This window comes from Sinocyclocheilus grahami, unplaced genomic scaffold (genome assembly GCF_001515645.1).
Source record: "Sinocyclocheilus grahami isolate Dianchi unplaced genomic scaffold, SAMN03320097.WGS_v1.1 scaffold991.1, whole genome shotgun sequence".
In the NCBI taxonomy this organism is placed as follows: Eukaryota; Metazoa; Chordata; class Actinopteri; order Cypriniformes; family Cyprinidae; genus Sinocyclocheilus; species Sinocyclocheilus grahami.
The window spans coordinates 13,608-19,088 of record NW_015506170.1 but is presented as its reverse complement, the minus strand read 5'-3'; positions in this window follow the sequence as shown (position 1 = coordinate 19,088).

Genomic DNA, 5,481 nt, shown 5'->3' with positions numbered 1-5,481 from the left:
CCTTGAAAATAGCCTCATATTGATATGGCATTAAATAAAAGTATACTACTACCATGGTTATTATAGTTAACTAAAAATAAACCCACTTGAATAAAATAAAATAATAAAATATTTTAGCTACTTGCTAAGGCAACATTTCTCATGTTATAGTTTAACTTGATGTACTAATATAACCAAAACTTAAACTTAAATAAAATGAATAAAAACTACACACACACAAACACACACATATATATAACTACTAAAAATGACAAAAACACAAAAAATAAAAAAAAATTTGACTAAATTTAAAATGAAAACTTAATAAGTTAGAATTATTTTAATTAAAATATAAAAACAAAAAATGATTCAAAATAGTAATAAAAAATTATCAATGATAATAAACCTACTAAAATAGTCAATGATATCTCAACGATACTAAAATAACTGAATCAAACAAATGCAGCCTTGGTGAGAGCACTCTCTTATGAAGTTTAAATTAAATATGGAATTTTTTTGTGTGTGCACAAAAAAATCATATTTTAAAATTTTTGTTTAATAACATTACATTTCTAAATTAAGATTTTGAAACTGAATTGTCAAGATTGTATTCAGATCAACTCCACATCAACCACCCAGAACACCCTAGCAACCACCAAGCAATGCCCTGGCAACCTACAACATCCTAGCATCTTCACAACAGGTTCTGCACAGCTAACCAACAGTCCCATTTTCTCTTGAAATCTAGTCCCAAGCATCTTCAAATATTATCCTCTCCTAACACCTGTCTGTTTTGAGTTCAGGGATATTTTAAGAATATTTTGGGAAAGGCTTTAGACCCATTTTATTTATTGGAAACTGAATGAATCCATATTAAAGTGCTAAGAAAGCCATTACTCTTTCTTTCAATCTAGGAGTTGAGATAAGATTGCTAAGAGGAATGTAAGTGCCAACTTATTAATGCAAGCAATTTCAGTGATTGTGTCTTCTTTAAGCTGTACTGATTCATAATGTGTGATAAAGTCTTTCAGCTGGTGATCCTGTCATGATCTCTGTGTATCAGCTGGGCTGTTACAGTACATTTATGGGGTACAAAGTGCCAGAAATGCAAAAAAGAATGAATTAACAGATTCCTCAGTGTAGGGAGGCCAACCAGTTGGAGTGGAAAAAGGAAATGACATGCTGTACAAAAAGTTGATGCAAAATCCAAAAATGGTGTTTTATTGGAAGGTGCTAAAATATTTACAGTGCAGGAGAAAACAAAAATAAACAAAAACTGTAAAAAAGAAAAGAAAACAGCAACAACGTGCTAATTTTGGCTAAACCAGATGGCCCAAGTTTGCAACCCTGCTCAGTATTAGAGTTCACAATCAGAACTGAAATCCTTTCAGCCATCACGCCTATTTATAGGCTGAAGCCCCACCTATAGAGCCTACCAACTATGTACAAACGTTTTAGGTTGTAATGATCAAATTAAAAAATATAAACACCCAACACAACACTAAAACCTTCCAAATAGGTAAAACAACAACCATTAACAGGGGAAGAATTTAACAACTAATTAAATAGCAAAAACACATTTTTCCAAATCCCCTCCCCCTCTGACATCACCCCAAAATGGTATCTTCCACAGGAAGTGATGTGGCTGTCGCTTTAAAAAAAAAACAGATTAACCTGGATTATGGGTTTGGTTGAACAGAGTGTGAACCGGGAAGTTTAACTACAAAAAAGGTTTGTGGCAAATATGTGGAAAAATAAAGGTAATTATCATATGAATTATTATGTGTTCTGGCATTCTGTTAGTTTTAGAAAAATAATAGCAAACTTTAAGGAAACTATCAAGAGTTGAAAACTATAACAAAACACAGCAGCAACCAACTTTAGACTAAACAAAACTAAAACTCCATAAAACTTTCCTGAGGTGTACACAGTTGTTAATAATGCCGGCAATGCACAGTGTCAGTGACATGGGTATATGTTTGTAAACTCCATGAAGGCCAAAGGGAAGGACACAGAACTGAAAATGCCCAAAGGGTGTTTTAAATGCGGTCACCTCCTTGCTCTCTGCACTTAATGGAACCTGCCAATATCCCTTGCATAGGTCAAGTGTGGTGAGATACTTTGCTCTGCCAAGACTCTCTACTACCTCATCCACTCTTGGCATGGGATATGGGTCAAATTTGCTCACACTATTGAGTTTGCGGAAATCCAGACAGAATCTAAGACTGCCATCCTTCTTGGGCACTAGGACAATGGGATTGCTCCATTCACTGGAGGACGGTTCAATCACACCAACGCTCTGCATTGTCTCCAATTCCTCCCTCATAACTGGCAGAAGTCTTTCTGGGACCCGGTATACTGGCTGACAAATGGGTTTGGAATCTTTGAGAGTTATGTGGTGATGGATAGTACTTGTTCTGCCAGGTGTTTCCATAAAGAGTTGGGCTGGGATACATTGTAGAAGTTCCTGCCTTTTACCATCTTTCAGGTGCTCAAAATTCAGCTGACTGTTCCCCTGACGACCAGGCAGGTATTGTTCCTCTATTTCCTCCTCTCCCTCAACAGATCTCACGAACAAAGCAGTTGCGATTCCCGCTTCTTCCTCAGACATAGGTTCTAGTTGTGTGGAACGAGCATACCACTTCTTCAACATGTTAACATGGAAGATTTGTAAGGGCTGGGTCCTGGAGGGGATCTCGAGCTCATATGTCACAGGACCCACTTTCCGCTTGATTTGGTAGGGGCCCTGCCACTTCGCCAGCAGTTTATGCTCACTCGTTGGTAACAACAACAAAACCTTTTCACCTGGTTCAAATGTACGGAATCTGGCTGTTCGGTCGTACCACTCTTTTTGGCGTTTTTGAGACTGCAGGAGATTTTCTCATGCAAGGGTTGTTGTCTTCTGCAGATGCTCTCTCATCTTTAGCACGTAGGAGAGAATATTTTTCTTGTCTGGTTTATCAGTGGCCTCCCAACTCTCCCTCAGTACATCCAGAGGCCCTCTGACATGGTGAGCATACAACAGTTCAAATGGCGAGAACCCTGTAGATGCATGAGGCACCTCTCTATATGCAAACAGGAGGAATGGAAGCCACTCGTCCCAGTCCTTGCCCGTGCCAGAAACATATTTCCTCAGCATCGTTTTCAAGGTCTGGTTGAAACGTTCAACAAGACCATCAGTCTGTGGATGGTAAGGGGTGGTTCGTACTCTCTTAATGCCCAGCAATTTATATACCTTTCGTAGGGTGTGGCTCATGAAGTTGGGGCCCTGATCTGTGAGCACTTCCTGTGGTATGCCTACCTGCAAAAAAAAACGTAGGAGTACAGTGGCTATTTGCTTAGCTGTGACCTCTCTTAGTGGGTATGCCTTGGGGTACCTGGTAGCGTAATCGCAGATAACCAAAATAAATCGGTTCCCTCTCTGACTCTTTTCCACAGGCCCAACTACGTCAACTCCTATTCGCTTAAAAGGAGTGTCAACTACAGGAAGTGGTATAAGGGGTGCGTAGGCAGGAGTACGGCCAGTAGTGAGCTGGCATTCTGGACAAGATTTACAAAACTCCTTAACCTCACTGTACATCTTTGACCAGTAAAATCTTTTTGCAATTCGCATTAATGTATTCATAAAAGCCAAGTGGCCTGCCCAGGGGATAGAATGCCCAAGTTCCAATACCTCCTTCCTGTATGCCTTAGGTACTATTAGCTGCAGTCCGTCTTCCTTACTCTGTCGGTACAAAAGACTATTTTGTACAACAAAAGCCTCACCAAGTAAAGACAGAACACCCTCATTTTCCTCAGCCTGTTTAAAACATTCAGTCAAGGTTGAGTCCTTACACTGAAGTTGGGCTAGATTACCAGGGATAACTAAGTCTGCTTCAGTGAGTTCGGGTTCTTCTACCCTTTCCTCAGCTTGCCCTGAAGTTTCCAACAACCCCTCAACCCATTCCCTGCGTTTCTGCAGCCTTTCCTGCTCTGTAGGTAGTGACTCACCTAAGCTAATCTCAGAGCTGAAGGGCATTTCTTGCAGAATGTCTGGTATTATTTCTTGGGGCTGTGGAACCTGAGTAAGCTGCTTTGCTTGGGCCCTCGTGACAACGCCACACCATACAGTCTCTTGCAGCAATTCAGCTAATACAGGAAAGTCAGTACCTGACAATACAGGATAGGGCAGCTTGATTGCAACACCCACCTTCATCAGATATGACTGATTACAGACCTCAATATAAACCTCAGCAGTAGGCAACTCAGTGCTATCCCCATGCACACAACAAACCGTTACTGCGTCTCCTTCACTCCAGGAATCTCTGGGTATATATTGGGCCTGTACCAGCGTATGGGAACAACCTGTGTCCACCAATGCTGGAAGGGGTTTACCATTTAACAGTACAGTAATGACTGGCTCTCGACCGGGCTGTGTTCTTAACTGTTCTGGCTGGGGCATATAACAAAGGCCAGTTGTCTTGGGCTTTTTGAGTGGGCAAAGAGGCCTAGTGTGACCTGGCTCACCACAGTTATAACATATGACAATCTCTCCCTTAATTGTTGTCTGGGGCATTGTGGCCGATGTTGGGGGTTTAGAATGACTGGGCTTAAAGATTTTAGGGCCACTTTGAGAGTTTGAACCCCCCCCAACCCATCAGACTTACCCTTCAAAGAGTGCAAGATGCCAGCATATCGAATAGTTCCAGGTCCCTTCTGTGCAGCAATGTAGGCCTCAACCAACGTTGCAGCCTCTCCAGCGGCGTCGGGATCTCTTTCCTTTACCCAAGTCCTCACCTCAGGGTACAACACTCGCAGGTACTGCTCCAGCACCAGGGCCTCCATCATGTCCCTCTTATTACTAGTGTTGTTTTTGGCGGCCTGTTTTAATTTTAGTTTTAGTCTAGTCTTTGTGTGAAACTGTCATTTTAGTTTTTATTAGTTTTAGTCACATTCATACTCTTTTTAGTCTAGTCATGTTTTAGTCGACTAAAAGTCTGAGCATTTTAGTCTAGTTTTAGTCGACGAAAACTGATGACATTTAGTCTAGTTTTAGTCGACGAAAACTGATGACATTCAGTCTAGTTTTAGTCAATGAAAATTGTATTTCTTTTTAGAATGCAATTCTATTCTATTTAACCCAGTCAATATTGTCAGGGGCTGGCGTCTGGTGTTCTCCCTCTCACCACCAGAGGTCGCCATCTCCCATTCCTCCCGGACTCTTTCTCCGTCACCTTGACACCACACACCTGGGCACCCACTCACACACACACACAGCTGTCGCCCATCCGGGACTCCATCACCTGCACTCCACACACCTGTGCACACACTCACTCTCACACAGCTGTGGCCCGTCATGAGGACTATTTAGGCGCCTTCCCCACGCCACTCGGGGCGGTTGATTAATGTTTTGTTTTCGGTGATTGACGCAGCCAGAGGTGGCCGCATTGCGCCAGATTTGTGTATCTGTTCTCAGCCTGTGTCTCAGAGTCTCAGCTCTGTTTTCTGTTTTTACTTTGTTTT